Genomic DNA, 16,130 nt, shown 5'->3' on the forward strand with positions numbered 1-16,130 from the left:
TCACATGATTTAGACAGTTGAAGTTAATGTTGTTTTGATTGTTTACAACATTTGACCATGTAGTAAATCATGTTATCTTGTAGCATATCTCCACTTCAAAATTGAAAAAAAATTCAATTAATTTTCATCTTTGATGAGTGTCAATTGAGATTCTCATCTTTAGGTGGCAAAAATATAGATCTTCAATTCTTGTACGTAATTAAAAAATCATGATATATTTACTTATGTGACATAGCTAATTTTGCAAGAAAAGAATGAATTATTTTAGAAATATATAAATATAAGAACACTTGATTTCTATTGGTTAAAATTTAAATATTGATAAGTTGGACATTTAGAGATATCTTAAGAGGACATTCTAGAAATAGAATGCCCTCTTAAGATATCTCTATTCCACCATTGACACGTCATCTTTGAAATCTTAGAGCATCTCCGATGTAACATTCAACAAAAACTCAACTAATCCAATGTGTCGAGTATGAATTGAGATTCTCTTTCTTAGAGCATCACCAATGCAACACTCAATCTTAGAAACCCTGAGTGCCACATATGATTTTTAGAGTTTTTTTCTTAAAAACTCTGTCCAATGCAATTCTCTAGGACTTTTATGTTCTTTTGTACATTTTCGGGGGTACATTTTTTTAGCCTAAAAATATATTTGATCAAACATTACCTTTTAATCTTTCATCTTCTCCATCACCTTCACCACCACAACTTCCAACCACCACCATTCTGACCACCATTGCAGCCTCCTATCTTCTCCTCTCTCTCTCTCTTTCACTATTGCCCACTCTCTCAGACTCTCTCTGTCTCTCTTTTTCCTACTCCATCTCCCTCTATCTCTTATCGTTTTTCTCTTTAGATCGTTTTCTCTCTCTCTATCTCTATCTCTTTCTCTCACTCGGCATCTGCATATCTCATGATTTCTCCCCCCTCACACAACTTCAAGGAAGGGAAGTCTCCCTTTCGCTGGAACCCCCTTATTCTGTGTGAGAGAGGGAGGGAGATAGAGATCGAGATGAAACGATTGAAAGAGAGAAAAAAAAACAGTGAGAGTGAGAGAGAAAAATTATGAGAATAAGATAATAAGAGAGAAATTGTAGACTGAGAGATAGAGTAACAAAACGAAAGATAGTGAGAGAGAGAGTAAGTATATGAACGAGAGAGGGGGCAACATAAGAGAGGGAGAGAGGAGATGAAAATTAAGGGGCAATGTTTGATCAAGTCAAATTTTGAACTAAAAAAGGATATGCCCCTAAATCAGTATTTATTGACTAAGGCTTTATGCCCTAGAGATTTATCTTTATTCCCCAAAGTCGCAGCCTTAATCTTTTATAACACTTTTAAAAAACTGCTTCGCAAAAACCGCCTAGAGAGATAAGGGACCTCCCTTTACTGGAATCATTTCACGTCAAAGTGGAAGTTGTCGATTTATGTTTTCACTTAGTTTCTCCATCTAATTTCGACCTTTCGGAGCAGATAAAAGAGGTAGGCAAGTATAAAAGAAGGGGAGAAAGTCAGGTACGGGAGGAAGATCACTCTTCCATTCTTAACGAGCCATCATCAGTTTCATCATCATTATGATTGGTGTTGTTTCCTTTTTGTTTATCTTTATGTTCTTCTCGATTGATCTCACAATTATACGACATATTAACCGGTAAGGATTTATGTGGTAGTTTTACCAAATCAACGTTGTTGTTGTGAGCATTATCTACTGAAGAATTTTTATAATATATAGAATTTCAAATTGGTTTTTCAAATCGAAGATCGATAAAAAAAGTTAAAAAAGAATTATTAAAGGATTAAAAAAAATGTTTTAGTCGAGGCGAGAATAAGTTATATTTCCTTAAGACATTTTACATCCTTGTACCCGTGCCAACAATATGATGTATGTCTCCCATGATTCAACGACTTCCTTTCAGAATTGTGATGATATTTCATAATTATGAATTGACCTGACACAAATCCAACTACTGTACACTTCAATCCTATATCTGATATATCGATTTTCTTTTTACGTAAATTTATTTATATTAAAGATTTATTTTTTGGACCAATAATAAATTTGGGTTGATTTTTTTTTTTGAGAAAGGTTGAGAAAGTTAAACATTCCTATGTGATTTAAAAGAATCACATCATTTAAGTATTATGTCTTACCAAGAAAGTAAAATTTGTCCAAGTCCAAAAACCTCCCAATAATAGAAAGGAAAGGTATGGGAGATAGGTGAAGATAAGAGGTGATCACGTGATCGGATGTGACTTAAGTGGGACCCACATGTGTAATTGTACGATCACATTGTCTACCGAAACGTGGAAGATAACAAAAGACAAGGAGCCACTATCTTTCTTCTCTTTTTTGTTGAAACGAAACAGCCACTATCTAGAGAAAGGAAAGGATATGGAGACCCATGCCATTGGCTTATGTGAAGTGCAAGGTTGAATATGATGATCGAAGCATGTGGGAGGGAGTAGGGTTGGAAAAAAGGCCTGCGAGCCTGGATCCCCCGACGAGCCGCCCTAGTCCGATTTGACTGTGAATACCCGGTGTTCGAGATAGACATTACCCGTCTAGACCACCAAATTTAGTCGGACGGGAGCGAACGAAAGGCTCTAACCGGCATTCTGCCCGCGTCCGATCGATTGTTATTTTCGACTTAGTCAGACATTTTAATCGTATATATTATATAGATAGTTATAATCAATTAATATAGTTAGCATTTGGACTACACACTTATACTTATATGCATGGAAAGACTACATTTCTTATTTATAAAGCCTTATATCTCTTTCATCTTTACAATGTGGGACTATATTTTATGGGTTTTCTTGGGTAAAACCTTAATGAGTAGTATCATTTATGAAGACTCAAAAAAAAAAATAAACACTGTGTTCAAGTCCGACCGGTCCGGAATCCAGATTGCCAGGCAATTTAGGCGACAACTAAACTTTGTCAACTGTCTGCCCGATTTGTACGGATGTCCGAAAGAACAAATTGAGAATTTGTCCATTCTGACCGGACTGGAAGAGTAAGTGACTGTGGACTACCCGCCGATCAGTTTCCCACCCCTAGGAGGGAGCGAGGACCCAATGATCGAACGGACTTTTTAATGCAAATACGAACTTAATAGATTGAGCTCATGCAGCCAGGCGCCAGCCACCAGCCACCTCTCACTAGTACCCAAGTCACGGCCAAATGTCTATTTTTGGTTGCAGTTATACATCTATAGCCCTGTACTGTAGGCACCCTTACCTATTACAACCCTTTATATATGCACCAATGGTATTTAAAAACTTTTTGGTTTGTAAGAACTTGAGAATTGAAATATATTTGAAGCCCAAAAGGTGAGCTCCTTTCTGTCTCTTACATTACTTGAAATCTTTCTTGCTCACCAGAAAACCACTGCTGTCTCCAACCGAAAAGGTTACCCATCATCTCTCGACTCTCTTCATCTCCCTTCATCTTCCTTCATCTTTATAACATCTCATTACATACTGTCATACTCCACATTCCTTTCTTTTCCAAACCTAGTTTCATGAAATTTTTTGTTTACTTCATTCATTTTCACTACCATTCATGTTCATCTCTTCTTTTCTAAAACTTATCTTATTTGATCGAGGCGAGTGTTTATCCGATCGACAAGGTTGTGATACCACTTCTCCTAAACAAAAGAGCGATTCAACACTATCACTCGAAAGCTTGTGTGGCACTTATACTCAAAATGTTACTTGCCAAGCACAAGACAACCTTTATTACAATATTTGCACGTAACCCTGACTAAGGCAAATGAATAGTTCTCTTGATAGCGAAACTCCAAGAAACCGGCACACTAAATTACTTAAGAGAAATAAGAACACGACACACCAACACACTTAGGTGGACTCGATCTATCAACAGAGTCAGCACTGGCTCAAAGCGAACAAAGGGCCGGTTTTGGGCACAAAATTTAGGGGCCACATTTAGGTAGAATTTAACCCGAGGTGGCTTTAAAATTTATGCCAAAGCCACAACTTTGCAAAGAAAAAGGGCCACTCGTACTTGGCCCCAAAAGAACGTGATTTGTATAGGGCCCCCTCAACGAAGTCTTTTATACTCTTCTGTCAAGTCCCACCTCTCACCTCTGACCTCCCACACTTCTCTCTATTTTCCTTTCATCACGTGAACTATTTTGTTCCTCCTCTCATCCCTATCTCTTCATTTATTATATATGAAAATATTATGAATATATTTATTAGGTATATGAACAGGTATATTGATTACTTTTAATTTTCTTTGGCTTCTTATTTCAATTTTTTTGGTACATACTCATAGATATATTATCGTTTTGATTTATTATCACCACTATCATTAACGAACGAATCATTATCGATGTAAATATAAATTTTTATTTCACATTATCGATATTATTATAAATACTTACACTATTTTCTTATGTAACTGGCTAACGACTCTGATTTATGTAACATTAAATTAATATAACAAGGTTGTTGCTACAAGTATAGAAAGTTGCATTATCACCACAATTAGCTTTTGAAAAAAATTAGTCAATTTAATTTTACTAAATTGATTTCATTGTGTCGGAGGAGTGAGGACAACCTATCTTAAAACCTAAAAAGTTAAATAATCTGTAGTTCAATTTTTGTTGTCTCTCTTGATCATCTAAAGAAAGATGTTTTTTTTAGGCTTGCTGTCTAATTTGTCTACAATTATAGGGGCTGGTCAGGTTCTTTCTCGAAACCTGGAGATATATTGTTGGGTTATTTCTCGAATAGCCCCCAACTTTGTGATCAGTTTCCTGTCTGGCCCCTTACTTTATAAAAACTACCCAGATAGCCTCCTTTTTCAGTTATCGTTATAACTCCGTTAATTAGTCATCATCTCTCTCTCTCCTCCATCTCATCACCTCTCTCAGCCACCTCATCTTCTCGCCACCTCATCGTATTCACCGGCGAAGGTCGCCGGCCGGCTATTTTCCCGACCCGCCCGGCGACCTTCAAACATAAAAAAAAAAATTTCTTCCTCTCCTGTTCTCTCTCTCTTCCTTTAATCAACCTATCTAATTAGGTTATTTGATCAAGCAAGTCAGCTCTCTTCTTCCTCCTCAATCGTCACCACCACCATCGGGATATCCCCCATCATCTACTCTTCGATTTCTTACTCAACAAAGAAACCTCTTTTCCTCTTCTTCTTGTACTCTAATTGAATCCCCCCCCCCCCCCCTCCCGCCGCAACCACCACCACCACCACTGGACAACAAAAACTTGAGACCCCACTACAGTTTATCCCCGAAAATGAAAACCCCTCTTCTCTTTTACCACAACCACCATCACCACCACAAAAAATCCCCATTTTTCAGCTGAATATTTCTCCACTAAAAATGAACCTAATTTTCCTCTACCACCGGAAAACCCTCTTTCTAAAGCTATTGTTCCAGTAGATAAACATTCTTATGAATTCTCACCGGAAAAACATCTCACACCACCGGAAACTCCATTAGATTCAGCTCAGGGGAAGGCCACATCACCAGTAATCTATTATTCGAGAGATAAAGAGATAGAGATGATGAAAATGGCAGAATTTGGGTTTAGGGTTTGTGAAGTTATTTTCTGTTTGATTTCATTTTCAGTAATGGCAACTGATACAACTCGAGGTTTGGCTGGTGACTCATTCTATCAGTATAAAAAATACAGGTAAAATTATCAATCAATTCCCAAATTAGGGTTTCATCAAGTTTGAATATTTATCGATTTTCAGTTAAATTTTCTGAAATTTCTCTCTTTCCTACTAAATTAGATACATTTTTGTTATGGGTGTGTGAATTTAGGGCAAAATAAGAAAATTAACACCCATCGTTTGGAACTTGAAATTGATTATGTTCTTTCTACAGTCTAAGATGAATTGGAAATTTAGGATTTTCCCCTTAATCTTCACTGTGAATTGAATTAAATTGCAGGTATTGTATGTCTGCGACTGTAAAAAAAAAAAAATTAATGTTTAAAGGTAAGACACACGGTTGAGATAGACTAGAAGAGTGAGAAAAGGAGAGGAAGAGAGAGTTTAAAAAAAAAATGTTTGAAGGTCGCCGACCAGAAAATTGGCCGGCCGGCGACCTTCGTTGGTGAAAATGATGAGGTGGCGAGAAGATGAGGTGGCAGAGAGAGGCTATGAGTTGGATGAGAGAAAGGTGATGATTAGTTAACGGTGTTATAACGGAATCTGAAAAAGGGGGTCATCTGGGTATTTTTGATAAAGTCGGTGGCTAGGAAGGAAACCGGTCACAAAATTGGGGCTATTAGAGAAATAACCCTATATTGTTATAACCACTGAATTGGAAGTTCGAATAAAGACCGACTAGGACTCTCTTGAACCCAAGTAAATTTTTACGTAACTGAATTAAATCGTTTGAGTAATACTACATAGTTATTAACACAATTTCATGTTTAAATTTGACTTTAGGTGTAAGGGAAATGTTAAAATTCCAATATACAATTTTTTTTAGAAATTTTGGGCTTATAGTCCAAAAAATTGGCCCGAAACACACATTTAGTCATCTCTAATCCTATAAAGGGTTTGTAAACCAAAATATTAATGTAAATTGATATCTAGTCCATTTGTATCCATCTCGAGAGAAAACACGAATCCTTAGAATACATATTAAATCATAATACCTAAACTAACCTTCCTTATATATAAAAACTGATTTACCTTCAAAATCCCCAATTATCTTTTTCCATTTTTATCTCCCACCTTCTCTCTCCAATCACATTTCTATTCAAAGTAACCATTATCTTCATTATCCTCCATAACGGAAACCTGTTTATTTTCTCTCTCTAAAACCGAATCATCTAATAAACCGCCATTAAACTTAGAAATCTTGTTTCATATTCATTAGAGCAGCTGAAACCTCCATCGTTTATCAGGTTTTACATTGTGAAAGTCTTTGTTCGTACCATTGGTAAGATCTAATATTGCTTCTCAGGTTAAAGTAACAGATTATCTCTCTCTCTAAAATTAAACATAACAGATTTTGATTTTGTTCTCAAAGATTTGTTTACTAATTCATTAAATTCGAATGTTTGAGGTTTATTTTCTCTCTAAGATTTTCATTATTGTGTATGATCTTGATGTTTAATCCTTTACTGATTCCTTCAAATCGAGTATGTTATGTTCGCATCCAGTTATCATATCATTTTTCTTTAGATTTAGGTTTAAGCTTCTTGATTTTCTGATATTTCTTCACATCAGATATTTGTATCCGTACAATTTATGAACCAGGTGTTATTTCGTTCGGTTTCTGATGGGCCTAAAAGGTTACCCTAAAAGGTCGCCACCCGCAAGTATACGGGCGTCAAGTAATAACCCGGTAAGACCGGGATCGATCCACGAAGATAGGAAGGTAATAAGAATATCGAGAAAGTCTAGCCCACCGGTCTAGGTGTCAACCACTAACTCAGACTAAAATGAAAAGATGATGATTGGGGTTTTGATTGGTTTATAATAAATAAACAAATAAAACGATCTAATCTAAAAGTGAGAGGTGAGAGAGATTCGGGAAAAATGGTCGAGCAAGAATAAAGTGAGGATACTTCGATCCACAAAATCGATAGTGACTATTACTAATAATCAATAAGCATGAAAAGTTAGTTAACTTCACCCATTTACTTAGATTGGCAACGAACTCTTTGTATAACTCAGATTCTAGTCCATGAACGGTCTAAAAACCCAGAAGATTTCATCATTAAAACTCATTTGTCACATCAAAACATGTATCACGAGTATCCGAATACAAAAGTTAGCTAGACATGGCTATACAAATAATAAATGGGAAGAAAATAAAGAAATACATGAGTTAAGGTGAGAATCTCCCTATTCCGATGAGGCGCGAGACTAAGATCGACGGGAAATATAAGTGTTCAAGTGCTGTCGATCTCCCTGTAACAGAATGCAGGGGTCCTCTTAACAGTATACAATGGGTGTCCTCTCAGCAGAACTTGACCTCCCCTTATCAGCCAGTATCATCTTCTTCCTTAAACAAAATCCACCATTAAATCTAGCTTCAAGCTTTCTCTCACTAGAAATTGGCAACCAAATCACAATCAAACACTAAGAAAATCAAGGCAATAATATGTCAATGAAAAGCCCTAAGGTTTCCAACCCAATTGATGGCCGGAACACCTATAAAATCCGGCTAAATGGAAGTGAGATTCCGGCCAAGTGAAGAAGATTCGGCCAAAACAAGGTCCTGCCGAGTTCCCGAGCTAGCGTTGCCGTCCCGAGTTGGTTCTGTCCGAGCTTCTAGAGCTTCGTCCCGTGCCTTCAATGGCTGTCCCGAGCTGATCCCTAAGAAATCCGAACTCGAGCTGCTGCTCCCGTGCTTGAGTTCGTCCCGAGCAGCTGCTAATGGTGTCGATCTCAGCAGCTTCTGTGGTTTTGATGAAGAACCCGAGCTGGTTCTTGTTGCAACCGTGCCGGCCAAAGCTTTGGCCGGCCTTAAGTGATAGCCGGCCAAGCTTGGCCGGTACTCCTTCTCTCTCTCTGCCTCTCTCTCCCGAAATCTCCAAACCCTAGCTCCTTGATGAAGAAGATCATGTCCCAATCAGCCTTTTCCCCTTTTTGTTCTTTCACAACTAAAGCCCTAGTCAATCATGACTTATTTTGACTTGGACATTAAAATGAGGTGCTCATAGAATTTCTTTGTTCTATGTTAGACTCTTAGCTTTTGGGCTTTGGGCCTTGTATCTCATTAGCAACCAAGGGGTGCCTTCAGCATATATTTTTACATTTCTAATTTTCAAAGTAGACAAAAATGTCCCCCGACTTCTTTCTTCCATAACTTCTCCGTCCGAACTCCGATTCAACTTCCGTTTTCGCCGTCGGACTCACCATTGACTTCAATTTCCATCTAACCTCTGATTTTCTCAAAATGACCAAAATACCCCTGGTTCCCTCTCCTTCTGATCTCTTCCACATGAGATGAAAATGTGACGAATTGCTTCGTTTTATTCCGAATGTAATGCCAAACTCCAAATAAGCTTCCTAACAAGAAAAATACATAAATTATTAGAAATAAAACCCGAAACGAACCAACTCATCCAAGTTAAGTGATCTCAATGTGGTATTTTAACGCCACATCAAACATCCCCAAACTTAGAATTTGCTAGTCCTCGAGCAAATAAACAAAACAAAACAATAAAGTAAAATCCTAACTCACTTTCTCATAACAGAATATACAATAGGCAGATGCTAGAGTTACAAAGCATTTTGACAAAAGAAAAATACCAGCTGATGTGGCAGTTGTGATATTCATCTCTCAACGGCCTAGATTTGGTCAAAGTTTCAAACCACAACTGCCACATCAGCTGGGAACTATTTTTTGTCAAAATATTTTGTAGCTTTAGCATTTTCCTATCCAATATAGGTAGTTTACAATACATTTTCATACTTTCTAGTACATTACGCAAACATCTTCTGTACGATGTTTTTATAACAGAATGTAAAATATATGTATTTTGTTACAAATTATACATACTTTATAAATAATATCAAAAAGATCTTATAAATCTGCGTACATTATATATAATTTATTCAAAATTACGCGTACTTTTTTCCCAAAACAGTTGTCGTTTATAGTACAATAAATGTTCCAAAAATTATATGTAATTTATTGTACATTATACATATTTTTTCAGATAACAGTGACCTTGTGATTCAAACTAAAGTTCTGTTTGTCTCCTAACACATTATGAAGTTTAACAAACAGTATGCATAATTTATTCCATTACACATGTCGTTTCTAGTAAATTATATGTTTAGTTGACAAATGTATATGTTTTCTTTTTGTAGTTTTGCTGTTACTTGTAGAATTTCCTACAGAATCATCCAATCTAAGTAAGACCACAAAACTAAAATCTGATGGCTGGGATAAAATATTTACTGAAGTTGGTCAATTGTTTCCTGGTGGTGCAAAAGCATTTCGATATACTCTACGACAATATAGTGTAACTGTTGTTTGTCCTGCTCAAGACTACAAATGGAGAGTACATGGATGGGCACCATTTTTGAACCAGAGAAGATTTTGTACGTTTTTTTTTGTAACAGAATGTAAACGATATGTAGTGTGAAAGAAATTATGTGTAATTTATTGAACATGACAGACATACAGTTGATAAATTACGTTGTATACATGACAAATGATGGTTTCCTCGTCATAAATAACACATAATTTACGTATTTGTTTCATAATTTGTATTCGATGTGTATTTATGTATGAGTAAAAACTAAAACAATTGTTGTTGTAATGTACCTAGAATTATATACTATTTCCAAATCTGAAAATTAAGTGAGAGAAAGTGATATATACGTTTTGTATGTTAACCCCCAAATCACGCTAAATTGATCCCAAAAAATATACTCTTTCCAAATCTGAAAGTTAAGTGAGAGAAAATTGATTTGAATCGAAAAAAAATTACATAGCAAGATAGAGAAAATTGATTTGGTTTCCAAATCTGTAAAGAAGATAGAGAAAATTGATTTGGAAATATCCGTGGTGATGGCGTTTTGTTTTGGTTAGGATTTTGGTTTCTGATCGATTCGGGTAATAGGAAAGAGAAAATTTGATTTCCAAATCTGTTTAGAGGAGAGAGAAATTTTGATTTGTTTCTATTCGTTTTTTGCTAATAAATCCCCCAAATCACGCCCAAATTTGATTTTCGTCTTTTCAGCGCTTGATTAGTTTCTGGTAATGGCGTTTCGAAGATTTAGTTAGTGTTTTTGGAAACAATTGGTTTTGGGAAAGTTTCGGTTTTGTTTTTAACCAGTTTATGGATGAGAGAGAAAGTTTAGATTCAATTATATATGTTCTCCTAATTTTATCCCCAAATCACGGTACGTAATAGGACGTTTCAAATTTCAGTCCGGCCCCACATTTTAAATCCCGCAAAAATTGAATGGGACATGGAAGGAATAAAATCATGTATAGTAAGGGTTTTTAGTCCCGAGTGCAAAAGGACTAAAAATCCATTTTTTGAGAAGATTGGACCCTAAACCTTTTTTGAACATTTTTTTTGGTCTATAAACCCATGGACCCTTTTTTTTATTGCGAAACACACGTGGACCACATTCTTTAAACTCGCGTCGGGCCTCCAAAATCTTAGAGTCGGCCCTGTTTATTGGTCTCTCTCAACTTTAGTGATTTGCAAATGAGCACACTTTCCCCTTTTATAGGCCTAAGAAGCTAGGAAGTTTCACACACTTTCAAGGATGGAGAATTCCAGAACACTTCCTAAAGACATTCCTATAAATATCTTAGACTTTCTAGAGTGTACTCCAAGGCTCTACAAGCTTCTAAAATCTTCTAGAATTTCCTTAAATTGTGAAGAGTTCTCCATATAACTGTGTATCTAGAATGCTCCCGAGAGTTACACCAAGGCAAGAGAGGTCAATTTGACTATTTTTGTATTCCAAAGCTGATGTCTTGCAATTATTGATGACATAGTTTTTGCTTGTGACTAACCATGACAGATGGAGAAATATAGGGCTCTTCTACTCCTTAGCATCTCTGCATTCTGTTATGGAGTGGGAGGACTCGTACTGAGCCAATATATAGTTAGCCTTGACCAGTCATGAAGTCAACTGATTGACCTGGACGGCTTATGGCGGATGATGTGGCATGAAAATGGCACATTTGGATCACTTAACTTCGATGAGTTAGTTCCTTTCGGGTTTTATTTCTAATTATTTATGTATTTTTCTTTGTAGGTACCATATTAGGAGTTTGACGTTTGATTCGGAATAAAATGAAGCATTTATCACATTTTCATCACATGTAGAAGAGACTGGAAGAAAAAGGAACCAAGGATGCTGATGTCGAAAATTGGCTCCCGGTTGGAAAAGGGAGTTGATGCATGACAGCCTCCGTTACGATGGTATATTCTGTTATGAGAGGAGAAATTCCCCTGTTCAGCTCTGCTTCTCAGCTCTGCTTCTCAGCTCTGCTTCTCAGCTCTGCTTCTCAGCTCTGCTCCTCTGTTTCAGCTCCTCGCTCCTTGCTCCTGTTCGTCTGTTCCCAAGGGAGAAAAACCTGCAAAGGGTTCGGAAACCCCTCCGACGCTCAAGACAGTCAGGGTGCTCTTTGCAGTAAAAGAATGAATGTTGATTGATCCTTTTGGGGGCGAGCTGTGATAACTCTGTTTTTGGAGGTGATCCTTCTAGTATGAAGAGATAGTATTTTTGGGGGAGAGAGTGTGTCTGTTCTCCATAGACCGTCCTCTGTGAAGGACGATGTGGGGGGCCTTTTATAGGCGAAGTTAGGCTGACTGTGAGTAGTGGCGGTGGTGAGGCGGTGGCCGCCAAACCGTAATAGAAGTTACCTCTATTGCGTATCTAGGGTTTCTCTTCGAGTCTATCCCAGATCTTTGATAAGTGAAAGTTCCTAAGTTCAAGGATACTTTGCTGATATCTTGCCGGACTGGTAGACTCTAATGGAGAAGTTTCCTCCTTTAGATACGTGGAATCAAATCTGGCTTAAACACTTCAAGATGTGTGGCCGACTGAGATCTTTCTGGAAAGTCCGGGATTAAGTCATTAGGTTGCGCAGCGCTGATATCTCCCCAGTTCTGGGCGTAAGATATGGGTTGAACCCGTGGAGACCCCCCTTATTCCTTTAGAGATCCCAGGGCTGATTTGTCCATGCCGGAGACGTTTTGTGCAGAGCTGGTTTCTTCTGGCCGACCTCCCAGTTAGCGGAATGTGTGGTGGACCATGAGGGATTTTAGCTGTTCTGCTGCTTTAAGCCGAGCTGTTCCAAGAGACTTCTGGTCTGATCTTTGACTCTTCAGACGTTATTCAACGTCTGGATATTTTATTCATCATCATGAGTCCCGCCACTCCTTAGTTGAAAGTAGAGAGACTAAGTAGTAGAAGTAACTCGTGTGTTTTACTTTGAAGGCCAGAAGTCGAAAGTATTACCTGTCCCAGAGCTGTATCGTGAAGCTTCTGTGGGCCTTACCTAGACCATGGCTATTTGGTAGAGCTCTGTCTTCCTGTCAGTACTCCAGAGTTGATGCATGTTTTATGAATTGGGGATCTTCTTCAACTAAGTATTATCCTTGCCAGGACTGACCCAGCCGTGTTCTTGCTTTGACGTGTGGTTTGTCACTCCAAGACACGTTTCGTCTTCCGCGCAAGTAATTAATTCTTTTCCATGCGTGATTTCATGGCGTCATAGATTTGATTCTCTGATCACGCGTTTTCAATGTTGATCTTTTGGGTTATTGCACACGGCAACTCACTTGGTCACGTAAGGACACGCGGAGCTCTGTTATTGGGAATAAGGCGCGTTTCCCAGAACTTTTAATTTTATCGCATGTTTCCAAGATGCGCTCGGTCTTTGTCTTCAATGCTTTGTACCCATTTCCTTGATCATCTTTTCTGTTATAAATATCTGCTTTGATTCCTCAACCTGCTTCTTCATCAGAACGATCCCAGAGGTTTCTTCCTTTGCTCCATAATTTCTTCATGTTCTTGTTAAGGATTCGAGATGAGGCCTCTGTTTGGAGTTCGTACCTGTTACCTGCCTGAAGGGGTCTTTTTCCGTCGATGGTGATAGTTAGGGACAGCTTTTCCGGCAATGGGGAAGAATCTATAGGCAACCCCTCTTTGATGTCTTAGGATCAAAAACAAAAGGAAGAGGGAAATTTGAAGGGAGGTAGCTCCGGAAAACCAGAGATCTCCATTGATGCAGCTCGGGATTTTCAGTGCAAGACTCGGGACAACAAGGATCAGCACCAGACGTCTCCATAGCAGCTCGGAACAGCAACCAGCTGAATCGGGAGGGCCACCAGCTGAATCAGGAGGGCAACCAGCTGAATCAAGGTGGTACCAGGTGGCTCGGGATTGTTGCACAGTGGATCTGGCCAAATTTGTTTGATGCTATACCGACCAATTTCTTGACTAGAATACTTGGGGTTTTGGCTTTTGAGTATCTTGTCTTGATGTTCTTGTGCTTTATTTGTGATTTGGACCAAAAGTCTTAGAGAGAGAAAGCTTGAGCAAGCTTTCATGGTGGATTTTGTCTAAAGGAAGAAGAAGACTTTCTTGCTAAGGGGAACTCTGGTTTTTACTGAGGGGACACCTAATCTGCACTGTTAAGAGGAAATCAGGATATTGCTAAGGGGAGATTGGCAGCACATATATATCCATATTTTCTGACGATCCTAGCCTCGCGCCATCATCAAAAAAAGGGGATTTACACCTTAACTTTTGTCTTTCTTTATCTTTCTCCCGTTTAGTATTTGTTTCGCCATGTCTAACTATCTTTTGTATTCGGGTACACGTGAAACATGATTCGATATGTGATGAATGACTCATTGTTTACTAAATGTTAGTTTGATTAACTTTGTCTAATTTTACGAATTAGAAGTTTTGATCTTAATCGTCTATTGACATATAGTTTGATAATACGTGCTTAGTTTGATAATCGATGCTTAGGATCCGTTTGATACGTGGGAAAGTAAATGGATGTGAAAACCAAGATTTTCTGATGGGAAAGAAAACTGAGGTTTTCTGATATAAAATTAAGTTTTAAGTGTTTGGTAAGACAATGGGGTGCCTTTAAAAATTTAAATATTAGTTAGTCTTTTAGGGAGTGCTTTTAGACTCTTTCCCTTGAAGTTGTCTTCTAAACCCTAAAGGCCCATGTCGATAGAGAGAAGGATAGAGCAGATCTATCTAGAGAGAGAAGCAGATCGAGAGAGAGCAGATCGAAAGAGAGACATAACAGATTGGGAAAGATAGAGAGAGAGAGTGTGTGCAAAGTGGTAAAGAAGGAGAGAGCGAGAGCGAACATTTTCTCTGTAAAAATTCGTGTTCTGTGTGGAAAGAAAGTTTATTTTGCCGTTAATGCTTGGCTGCAATTCTTCATCATCAATTCTCAGATGTCAATCTTTCATAAATCTGTGTTTTATGTGTGCCAGCAAAGCTCAGAGGCCAATTCTCTTTGTTAATTCTCAGATGCAATTCTTCATAAATCTTTCGCAGAAAGATCTCTTCTAAACCCTAAATCAAACAACCCTAAAACCAAGACAGAGGGGAAATCGAGAGTGAGGAGAGATGAGATTTCGCTTGAATTGATGACAGAAAGAGAGATGAAGATATGGTTGAATTAATGATAGATAGAGATGAGGTTTTGAGAGAGAGAGAGAGAGTTGGAGAGTTGTTGTTGTGAGAGAGAGAGTCAGAGACCCCGGGAGAGACGATACGAGAGAGGAGAGAGAGCGTAAAAAGATTAAGATAGGGTAACATTACCACTTTCCCATGTTTTAGGTGGTAAAATTTTTTAGGCTATTTTCCCACCTTATTTTAACATGGGAAATCGACTTTCCTAGCCTATTTTCCCACGTATCAAACGGACCCTTAGTAACTTTTGATATGTTATACTTAGTTTAACGTATTATACTTATTAGTGTCACACTTATTCATTGTCAACTTATTTCATAGTGTGTTATTAGTTTGATAATCGATGCTTAGTAACTTTTGATCGACTATGCTTAGTTTTACACATTATGCTTAGAATTATCAATGTGGGTGAAGTTAGCTAAACTTTCATGCTCTAGATAATTAGTTATTGTCACTATCGATCGTGTGGATCGAAGTATCCCTCTCAATCGACTCTTGCCCGATTATTTTTGCATCTCGTCTCCCGAGTCTCTCTTATCTTTAGTTTAGTTAGTTTTATTTTTTTCTTTATCTTAAATCAATCTAAAAACCCCAATCATTATCTTTCTGTTTTTAGTCTATGTTAGTCAGTGACACCTAGATCGGTGGACTTTACTCTCTCGATATCTTTATTACCTTTCCTATCTCCGTGGATCGATTCCGGTCTTACCGGATTATTATTTGGCGCCCGTATACTTGAGGGAAACCTTTTAGGGTAACCTTTTAGGCCCATCAGCAGATCCCTGAATATGCACGAGCAAAACCCTTACTAAATCAATAGTAAGGTGGACCCAAAAGAACTCTGTGACCTCAACCCTGACATGAGTAGTTGACACGAGTCTCGTAGACATCGTGAGCTCTGTCATGAATTAAAGCCCAATAGAAGGGTGGATCAGAGTTAAACTCTATAACTTAAACC

The sequence above is a fragment of the Eschscholzia californica genome, unplaced genomic scaffold (genome assembly GCF_041429995.1).
Source record: "Eschscholzia californica isolate CP2 unplaced genomic scaffold, dmEscCali1.0.p SCAF_4, whole genome shotgun sequence".
Taxonomy (NCBI): Eukaryota; Viridiplantae; Streptophyta; class Magnoliopsida; order Ranunculales; family Papaveraceae; genus Eschscholzia; species Eschscholzia californica.